General features: G+C 33.2%; 1 pseudogene across 1 annotated transcript; it reads left to right on the top strand.

The window, feature by feature from the left end:
• The first annotated feature begins 6,392 nt into the window (after positions 1 to 6,392).
• On the top strand, positions 6,393 to 8,927 carry LOC143599547 (putative (S)-N-methylcoclaurine 3'-hydroxylase isozyme 2; annotated as a pseudogene). The gene is made up of 3 exons (XR_013147315.1): positions 6,393 to 6,931; positions 7,318 to 7,643; positions 8,214 to 8,927. The product of XR_013147315.1 is annotated as a putative (S)-N-methylcoclaurine 3'-hydroxylase isozyme 2 (transcript).
• The last annotated feature ends 1,785 nt before the right edge of the window (positions 8,928 to 10,712 follow it).

Here is a 10,712-nt window from a genome sequence, read left to right as displayed (position 1 = left end):
CTCTAACGTATTTGTAAATTACTTGTGGCCAAAAACCCAACACATGTTGGTTCATAGGGACCAAGTTCTCAGAAGCATGGACACATGATCGTGGTCTTCTCTTAATTCTTGGTTCAGGATTTAGTTTCTCCATAAAATGTTGTTTTTAAGAAAAATAGTATATAAATGATAGTGTCTAGTTATTTTACAAAGGGGAACAAAAATAAGAATGATGAAAAGGATTTGTAGCTACACCAGAAAAACCCCTCCAAAAAATTAGATAAAAAAGTCATAACTCAAAATTTAATAAAAACGAAAAAAAGTAAAAACCTAAAAATGTTTTTACCGTCTTTCTCGTTCTCATAAAAAAACACAATGGTAAGTGAAAAAAGTCGTTGTGTCTTTTTGTTTATCATTGTGTTTTGTGTTTATTTTCGTTATTGATTGTGTCTTTCTTCCTTACATTGTGTCTTTATTCTTTATATTGTGTTATATTACTCAACATTGTGTTATATTTTGTTCGGCATTGTGTTATATTTTGCGATCTATTGTGTCTTTTTTAGTTATAATTGTGTCTTTTGTTCATTTTCGTCATTGTGTCTTTGATCTCGGCATTATGTCTTTTCGTCAATTTTTTTTATTTTTTTGTATTTTTTTATATTTTTTGAACGGAAATTATGGCGGAAACATTTTAGGTTTTTTAATTTTTTTCGTTGTTTATTTATATTTTGAGTTATGATTTTTTTATTATTTTTCTTAATTTATTTTTAAGGAATTTTTTGTGTGGTCAAAATAATTCTCACACCTCTCATTTTTGTCTCTCTTTATATTTTAACTTTACCCATAAATGATAATAGTGTGTAAGAGTTTATTTATAATGGAATAGATAGGAGGTATTTAATTAATAAATGAAAGAGGGGTAGAATATAGCCTTCAATGGCTATTTTAATTTGTTTGTGTCATCACAGGTTCTACAACCTGGATTTGGTACCCGAAAAGAAAACTAATGGATGTGGCTTGGTATTCCTGCAAACCTAAGGTAACCAGAAGCCTTTATCCGCTTCCACTCCACCACCCTTATTACTACATAGAAAATGTTAGACTTGTACTCTATAACTAGGGTTGTTCACGAATCAAGTAAAACCGAACGCATGCATGCTCATACTTGGTTTGGTTTAAAACCGAGCCGAACCAAGCGGCTAGAATTTAAAGAAACGAGCGATAAGTTTATGCATAAACTTGGTTTGGTTTTAAATCGAGCGGCTTGGTTCAGCTTGGTTTCGTACAAAGTTTTCAATTTTAAAATTCTAAAACTACAAAATGTCATTAATTCAAACTGTTAACTAAAAAAATGCCTAAAGTTCCAACTCTAAATGTCTAAAACTCAAAATTAGCGATAAAACATACATAATAATTTCAACAAAGATACATGGCCGATATTTTCTCATAACAATAGAAAAAATAGTTCGTGTATAAAGTTTGACGAGAACCAGTAGCTAGTTTTTCAAATGTGTAATCAAAGTAATGAATGGCAGAATGACAAGCAAGTTTATGAAAAAAGTAGAATTGTATTGATCAAGTGGTTAGGGTTTAAAATTAAACTTTGAAGTCAACACAAAAGTGAAAAAATTTAAAATCTTTAAAATTTTGTATATTTTTATATAAATACATATTATATATATAAATTTTAAACTTTGCCACAAAAGAATTTTCTGAGACATAATCTTTTATGCATAATCATATATATGTTATTTGTTTATGAAACTACTGGAGAGGCTCCATTAGTATTAACTTCACAAAAATAATCATTTTTACAAATAATCAAGGCTCAAAGTCATAATCATTTTTTAAAACAAAAACTAATAAATAAATAAATAATTCTTTTTTTAAATGTGCTTACATCACTCGGGCTTCCTGCATCAAACAATATCCAAAACTTAGAGATCAAATTCAAATTTGACCTACACCAGAGATGGAAGTCGTAAGCTGCCATCTGAACTATTGGAAACGAAACGAATCGAATCAAAACCAGTTATTAACCGGTATACTAGAAACTTGTTAGTAACCGGTTAACCGAAATAGTCAATTTGTTAAGAGTTTAGTAACTTATTTTACCGGTTACTAACGTTGACTAGTTTAAACATAATGGACGTTTTCTAACGACTATAGCCTTTTATAGCCGTTAAAAACCAGTTATTGGTATAAATAAGTGTTGGATGTTTATGTTTGGTTACACCACCTCCCAGTCTCTTAAATACTCTACAAAATTAATTCAAACCTTTCATCTTGGTCACGACTCAACCATTATATGCAGATCGTACAGACTTTATTTGCCTTACTATCAACCTTTAATCTAAAGTGACTGGAAAAAAGAGAAAAAAGAATAATGATATAAAAGTAACAGGGTATTATTTAATTAATTTGATAGATATAAATATGCGGAATAGGATTTATTTTTGTGGCTTGAATGTTTTTAAGACCATAATTGGGTTAAGCGGGTTAATGTATCAACCGCTCAATTGCTTTGAATATTTGATTGAGATGATTTGTGTTTTATGTATGTTGATTCCTTGCAAGCTTCGTGGAAAACTTCCTAGATGAGCTGTGACGAGTTGTCAATTTTTGTGAGAGCACGTTCAAATCTGAAAAAGCATATCCTTTGTAAACTAGTATGGCAGTTGTATTAGCAAACAACTCGGACAGTACACATTTCAACCTCAATACACTAGTATGGCAGTTGTATTCCGTTAGCAGATTCCGATTCGAACCCTTGGTGGCGACAGCGGCATGACGGTTATGAAACCCTAACAGAGAAACCCAGTATATAGAGGTTTCAAATCTCATATAAAAGGTAAACTAGCATCCTCCAATCTTCACTTTATTCAAGAATATCATTACAGTAGTTGTAGTTGAGGTTTGTTTAGAAGAGTGTCAATTTTTATAATGCCTATGTTAAATAGGTTTATGTCATTTTTATTCGACTACTGACTTAGTATTGTTATTTGTTGTTTTTAGGCCGGTAATATGTTTTGTTGTCTATTAGGTGTTTTCTTAATGCTGCCTGACTTATCAATATCTTTATGTTTTTGAAAGTTTGATTCACAAAGGAAAAGGAAAAATTTTATCTGGTCATTGATGTTCAGGTACTTTTTTTATATCCATTTAGAGGTATGCCTATGTGTTGCATTTATGTTGACCACTATATGTTATCTGTTTATTAGCTTGCAGTAGACATTCATATATGCTACCATCAACTAAAGCTCATATTAAGGTAATTCATTTGTACATTTACTTTATTTTAGCTGTCTGTATGAGGTTAAATGCCTAGGTTGAGCTCTTAAGGCTAAAAAAAGATGGTGCCTATTTGGGACACATATACAGATCAATATTGATGAGTTTCTTTCAGTTATTTCAGGTATGTGAGAGGCCCGTAAGCCATTAAAATATTTTTATATTTTTTTAGTCAGATAAAGATCTTCATACAAATAAAACCAACAACATGTTTAAACTATGAGCATCAGGTTTGAGCCAGTTGCAAGGCAATATGTGAATTGGGCTTGGCACGGTCTGAACCAGTAGCCACTTTCCCCTAAGGTGGTTGTATAAATACACATAGTTTGAAGAATGCACGGTTAATTTCCCCTTCGTGATGTAGGGATAGTATGGGAAACTTCATATATGTCTTCACTCTTGAGCATATTATGACTTGATATTGAGGAATGTTATCTTCTACTAGCTGTGAAAGCGCACAGGGTTTCAACAGATGTGCCATTAATGACCATTAGAAATATTGCTAAGGTATTATGTTTTTAACAACTACACCGAGTCACAAGTTGAAAACTAAGTGATGAAATAACGTAAATGTTTTTTTTTCTTGGTTATTTGAAGTCATATAAATTGGATCGATCGTATGTACAGTTTTAAGGTATTATAATATGTTATGCTTTATGGTTATTGTTTGAAACTTAGCCCAATTTCATTTTGTATATCACCTCGACGCCCGACCGCCGCATCGCGCGGGTTAAAATTCTTGTTATTAGTTTATTAGGATTTACGAATGAATAGTAAATTTTTTTCTTTTTTTGAAATTGAACACAAAAGTTTTGTGTTTTAAAGTTTGACCACAAAGGTATTTTATTTAAACTAGTGTAATAATCATTTTCTATAAATTGTGTACTATGAAGTTTAGCAAAAATAAACAAAGTTACTTTTTAATTGAGTTTTTTTAAAATGTCTAAACGTGCAACATGTGTCGCTATCCTAATTTTGGGCACATCACGGATTTATTCATTTATAGAGTTTTCGATTGATATATAATATGTGATGATATCCTTTTAGGCATAATGCCTGTATATTTACGTGGTTCTAGATCTACCATATAGGTCATCTTAGACTACTTTTATCATTGATATTTTACTAAGGTGTGCTACCATGTAAAAAATAAAAATAAAAATTTGCAAAGCTGGTCACAACCCACCCTTCAACCGGTCGTTTGAACGGCCTAGGTCGCCATCCAAATATGAGTTTTTATAAATGGTTGGACCAATCATATATGGACACCTCTCCAATTACTTCTCCTAACTTTTATTTTCAACAATTAGTTTCACATATCAATAGGTTTTTGTTTAATTAACTTCTAGTGTTAAATTTTTTATAAAAATCTAAAAACACATATTTGCTTAATTTTTTATGAACATTTTTTATAAGTTTTATTAAAAACAGAATTGTTAAAAGTATTTTACTTGTTAAAGCATGGTTTCGATACAATAGTATTGATTCGTAAACTTATTTTCTTAAAATGTATGTTTTATATATTTTAGAGTAAAGTGTCATTTTCGTCCTTATGGTTTGACAAATAATACGAATTCAGCCTAAAAAGTTAATTTTGTATATGGCCATACATGTTTCCCAATTCGTGTCAATTACATCCAAATCACTAACCCCGTTAAATTAAATCATTAAGTCAAGGGTTAAAATGTCTTTTCACTCTTTCTTTATTATAATACTTATTTCAGTGAACTGCGGTTTTCGTCCCTGTGGTTTGTCCAAATCTGCGGTTTTAGTCCAGTAGTTTCAAATTTGTAATTTTCATCCTTATGGTTTCATTTCACTTCCAACTAAACCTGAATTCACTAATCTCGTTAAGTCTGGTCGTTAAACCCATCAGTGTGCCGTTCACATGGGGTTTATTTGGAGAGAAAAATTACAAAACTGTCGTCGCGTGAGGGGCACGCAGATGGGTTAACGACCAGACTTAACGGAGTTAATAAATTCGGGTTTAATTGCAAGTGAAATGAAAAGACGAAAATCAAAAATTTGATAGGGACACAAATTGCAAAGTTGAAACTAGTGGACTAAAACCGCAAATTTAGACAACCCACAGGGATGAAAACCGCAGTTCATTGAAATAAGTATTATAATAGAGAAAGAGTGAAAAGACATGTCTACCTATGACTTAACGATTAAATTTATGGTGTTAGTGATTTGGATGTACTTGGCAAGAATTGAAAAACGTGAATGATCCATATGAAAAAGTATAAACGTGGGTGATCCATATGAAAAAGTATAAACTTATTTTTACTGAATTCGTTTTATTTGCCAAATCACAAGAACAAAAATGGCAATTTACTCTATATTTTAAATACTCAAAAGTTATTTAATAAAAAAGATTATTTTGGGTTAGGTTATGAATAAGGGTGAAAAGTTAGATTGGGTTGAGAAGTTGGGTTGTTTATATGAATGAGTGAGAAATTAATTTTTTATTTAAAGATTGGGTTGGTTGGGTTGTGAATATAGATAGTCTAAAAATTGAATCACGCTGATACTCATTGAAACTGAATTCCCGCCGAAAATTCCAACAAAAATTACAAGAACCATTTTACTTTGTTTTTTGAATGGCAAAGAATCTCACGTGTAAACCTACCTTTTCTGAGGTATGTCCAAGGTTGACTCTTCGACCGCCATGAGACTGTACCCCCTGATGCGCAGGAACCGGATGGAATCTTTAAACTCTCGCACCTTGTCGGGTTTGAACATGGGATTAAAGCCCGGATTCATCCCTTCACACAGATATCCTTCGAGTTAGCCCAAATAAAAATCGAACATTCGTCTCCATTAAAAAAGAATAGATCTCTTACCACTATACCATCTATACCATTTTACTATATTTAATCCTTCTTATTAAATAAAGTTAACTCAAGTTAATTCAGCACCAATCACAACTAAAGTTCCATTCACAACTTGTTAATTTTCTAATTATATTCAGCCCAAAAACCAACAATTCTCATATTTACTAAATTCGTAAACATTAAGATAAAGGAAAGACAGAATCATATCGGTGGTGCTCCAACTAGCCGACTCACTTAATATTTATCCTTCATCGGTCACCTCGCAACACATCCAACAAAAAAAAAACAAACATGTTTTCCGACCACTTATTCCTCCTTCTCCTGCCACCCCTCTTGGCCTTAATAATCGTTATCCGTACTAGAAGTACCAAGACATCAGCCACTCAAAACATTCCACCGGGTCCATATTCATGGCCAGTACTAGGTAACCTTCCATATATGCTAAAAGGTGCCCATATCTACTTGACTGAGCTAGCCCGGTCATATGGTCCACTGTGCTCGGTGAAACTTGGGACTCATTTGTTTGTGGTCGGGTCGTCTCCGATGGCTGCAACGGAGATCATGAGAGCCCATGATAGGCTGCCCACGTACCGATGGGTGCCGAAAGCTGGACAAGATGGGCTGCAAGATTATTCACTTATTTGGGCTACTGAGTGTACTGATCATTGGAAGGTTTTAAGGTCGTTGTGTCGGACGGAGTTGTTCTCGGTTAAAGGTTTTGAGGGGGAGAAATGTTGCTACGATGGTGGAGTTCTTGAGGAGTAAACAAGGGAAGGTGGTAAATGTTCGAGAGCTTGTGTTTGCCACCACTGTTAACATATTAGGTACTTTCTTTAACTTATACAATTATTGATATAAAATTGTAAGGCTAGAGATAGATATTTAACTCGACACACTGTCAAGACACTATTGAGGTGTTATTCACATCGTATGGTCTATTCCAGTTGTATTTTTGTATGACAGGGGAAAATAGTCATATATTGCATGCGCAAAATGATCATATGATTTAAATATGGCAAGTGATACAGCTGGCACGTATGATGTTGTGGCTAACAAAGACAAGAATTATTGATAAATGATACAGTCACATGGTCGTATATATGAACAATTTTGCTCTATAATACAGCAATTAGAATTAGCATCACCGTGTTTATAAAAAAATTCTTATGTACGTAATAAATTTGAACTAATATCTTTTATCTAATACCAGGTAACATTTGTTTCTCGGAGGATTTCATTGGTTTAGAGAGTGATGAGAAAGAAAGTAGCGGTTTAAAACGAGCACTTTATAGGTTGATGAAGCTCGGAACCACCCCAAACATAGCAGATTTTTACCCAATATTTGAAAGGTTAGACCCTCAAGGTCTGAAGAAAAAAACATCCGATGCTATGAACGAGGCATTTAGCGTATGGGAACGTATAATTAAGGATAGACGGGTATCCCAGAAAGGTATAGATTCAGATCATGAACATGATTTCTTGGATACTATGCTCAGATGTGGATTTTCAGATCTGCAGATTAACCAGTTGACTGTTGTAAGTGGCTCCCTTTTTAATTATCTTATCTTCTTTTAAGCTGATTTTCCTATTGCATATTAAAATTACAAATTGACAACATAATATACACATGTATATTAAAACAATTAGTCACGGGTTTACAGGCCAGTACAATCTGTTTAAGCTGACTTTGTTTATCGCATATTAAAGCAACAAATTGACAACTAAAAAATATACATGTATTGCCTATCAACTTTTATTTTAATAATAAAAGTTCACGTCAATTGTCTTTCAATTTTAATAATTTGTATAGATCACCAGACTATTTTAAACTACTACTACACATTTGAAAATATATAAAAAGTAAACGGCTTAGGCGCGTCAACCCGTGAACCCATCAGGAACCCAACATGGCCAGCTAAAATATTTTGATGAGTTTGATAGGAAGCTGACTCGAACTGTTTAAACTAGATCCAAATCCACAACATTTACGTTAGATTTATGATTTGTTATAAATTCACACCCCTAGATCTGAAATAGCTAAAATCAATTCATTTATGAGTATATGAGTTATATAGATTATATACTAATAGAATTTCTATACTACAGGAACTATTTTCAGGAGGAACACACAGTACAGCTTCAACTATCGAGTGGGCGTTAGCCGAGTTGATCAAGAACAAACAAGCTATGATCACGATACAAAACGAACTTGAGAAAGAAATCGGTTCAACGACATGCATCAAAGAGTCACACATGTCCCAACTTCCTTACCTACATGCTTGTGTCAAAAAAACACTAAGATTACATCCACCGGCACCACTTTTACATCCACAAGCCATCTTAGAAGGATGTAAAATCATGAACTATACGGTCCCTAAAAACTCTCAGCTAGTAATAAATGTTTGGGCAATGGGACGGGACCCTAGTCTTTGGGAAGACCCATTGGCATTCAAACCCGAGAGGTTTTGTAACTCTAATGTGGATTTCAAAGGGCAAGATTTTAAGTTTTTACCGTTTGGTGTTGGAAGGAGGATGTGTCCGGGGTATCCTTACGCGATTAAGCAGATTCACCTTATGTTGGCTTCGTTAGTCTGGGACTTTGATTGGTTTCTTCCTGGTAGTATGGAAGATGTTTCCAAACTAGACATGACTGAAAACTTTGGCATAATTTCACAAAGGAAAGAGCCTCTGATGGTTATCCCAAAATGCAAGTGCTGATCGTGATGCATGTTTAATGTTTGTTTCTTGTATAACTAGTTTCCACTTAGTGTGTTTTGTAATATGTATTTCAATATTGAAACAGAATAAAGTATCTTTTTGCTATTGAAAACTAGGATCAGCATTTTTTTTTACCAAGTACTAGTACTAATACCGACCAAACAACTAGCTAGTATTCGTATTCACTTTTACGGTTTTCGGGTTTGGTACGAGTCGGTTTTGGTATTTTCAATATTCTTGCAATATCGGTATGGATCGATGTTGTACATATTAGCCATAACCGGTATGAAATTTTGTTTGTGTTGTTCCTCATATTCGGTTTCAATATTCCTAGTATGGTACTAACTTCGAATTCGATTCAAAATAGCGTATATTTTTATATCGATGGAATATAATTTAGTTTTTTCTTTGTATGTAACGTTTATATTTACTAAATGTTTTTCTTTTGGTTATTGTATTAAAATTGTTATTATTCCGTTAACAAAAATCAAGATTACTAAATATACATTTCGATTTTTATGTTTCGGTTATACAAAGCCATTTTTCCGTGACAACGCAGAGGTGAAACTTACTAGTTAAATATACATGAACCAAACAAAAATAAGTGATGTTTAAAGTCACGTGTTCTTTGTCATTTTTGAACGTGGTCCAAACGCATCTCATTATTTATACAACTTGAAAGCACTACATCGATCCAGCAATATCCAACAAGTTGGTCCATATATTATGTTAGTGTGTAACTACGAAAAATAAATGTCTCAAGTGTCATTTATCCATATATATTCAACAAGTCATTTATAATTGATTTATATTAATATTATTTAACTAGGAATTCTGGACGGTTTATCCTGAAGGGTTACTTTTCTCATCATTCTCACATCACCATTCTTATATTTCGTTTATCCGATCAGGTGAGTAATCACTCCCCTATTTTACTTGTTTTCAAATGTTTTGGGGACATTTGCGTACCATTTATCATATTACTTATCTTATTATTTCTCAAACGCAAACTGTGATCTTTGTGTTGTGTATCAATTGAATGATTGCATGTTACTTGCTATTTGCTTACTTTGCTTACTTGAATCGCATTCGGAGAGGTCCAACATAATCTAATTATAGTATGATCATATGACCGTCGTAGTGGCCGGAGCCCGATCACATTGGCAATGGTTTCACCGACACCTCATTTTTGGTAACCAATGCCCATTCGCATGGCAACGGTTTAGCCCTTTCTTTATGGTTGATTGTTTATGTATGTGCTATGGTTTAATTGTTTATACTCACAGATAACAGTTTTGCCTATTTTTATTCACTTATATCATTATATATTATTACTATTTCTGTTTGTGTCAAAACTGGTGAATCTACTCAATCAACATGTGTTGTTGACAAATATATATATTTTGTACGCATTTGCGGGTTATAGATTGGATTGCTTATCGAACTGAAGCTCACGTAGAGATGACCTTAGAATGTTAAACATAAACAAGAATAGTTGGTTTTGTATTGTAATTTTCCCTATTTTTGTTGTACTTAAATGTTCGTTGACAATTAATAAATTAATTAGATATTGTCGCTTTACAATTGCATGATAGTACCTTGTGATCTATGGCAATCAGTTTGCGCCCCGGCATTTCTGCTGTAGGTTGGGGTGTGACACTACTGGTATTGTGGGGTTTTGTATACAAGGCTTGCCTACTGGGCTATTACACGTTACTTATTGGACAAGTGTTAGCCAATAAGTAATATGACCACAGTCATAGATACGGTCGAGTGACAAGTACCTTTCGGTAATTTGTAAGCAGGCAGATGTAAAAACATCTTAATGTTGTAACTGTAAAATTATGTCATTTACAAATGAATGTACTTACCAGTATTACTTGCTGA

The sequence above is a fragment of the Bidens hawaiensis genome, unplaced genomic scaffold, assembly GCF_021521415.1.
Source record: "Bidens hawaiensis isolate Kalapana, Puna unplaced genomic scaffold, B.hawaiensis_p1.1 tig00052337_1, whole genome shotgun sequence".
In the NCBI taxonomy this organism is placed as follows: Eukaryota; Viridiplantae; Streptophyta; class Magnoliopsida; order Asterales; family Asteraceae; genus Bidens; species Bidens hawaiensis.
This window is presented reverse-complemented; position numbering and strand designations above follow the sequence as displayed.